Here is a 342-nt window from a genome sequence, read left to right on the forward strand (position 1 = left end):
TTTTACAGTGACTTTAGTATTTTCTATTATACTTGCATTTCCAGTGGGCACTGTTTCACTACTGCACACACAGAGAATCTCCTACAGAAATGTTACAGCTTGGCATTTTATCATGAATTTTTTCAGGGACACTGATCACTTCTTTCAGGTAGTGGGTGTGATAAGTCCTTGGTATTTTCAAGGCAATTGAATATTTCACAATGCTTCTGGTAAAAACATTCCTTCCAGAGCAGTGCAGACATTTGCTGCTAAAACCAAAATACCTCAGTAATTTCATCCATGAATTGTTTGAAAAGCTGCTCACAGCTGAACTGAATGGAGTGAAATGAAGTAAAATAAGGA

General features: G+C 36.8%; 1 protein-coding gene across 1 annotated transcript in view; it reads right to left on the reverse strand.

Moving 5' to 3' along the window:
* Positions 1-342, reverse strand: part of QSOX2 (quiescin sulfhydryl oxidase 2) — a 20,577-nt gene that overhangs the window by 13,947 nt on the left and 6,288 nt on the right. The gene's annotated exons all lie outside the window — the stretch shown is intronic.

The sequence above is a fragment of the Geospiza fortis genome, unplaced genomic scaffold, assembly GCF_000277835.1.
Source record: "Geospiza fortis unplaced genomic scaffold, GeoFor_1.0 scaffold27, whole genome shotgun sequence".
Lineage (NCBI taxonomy): Eukaryota > Metazoa > Chordata > Aves > Passeriformes > Thraupidae > Geospiza > Geospiza fortis.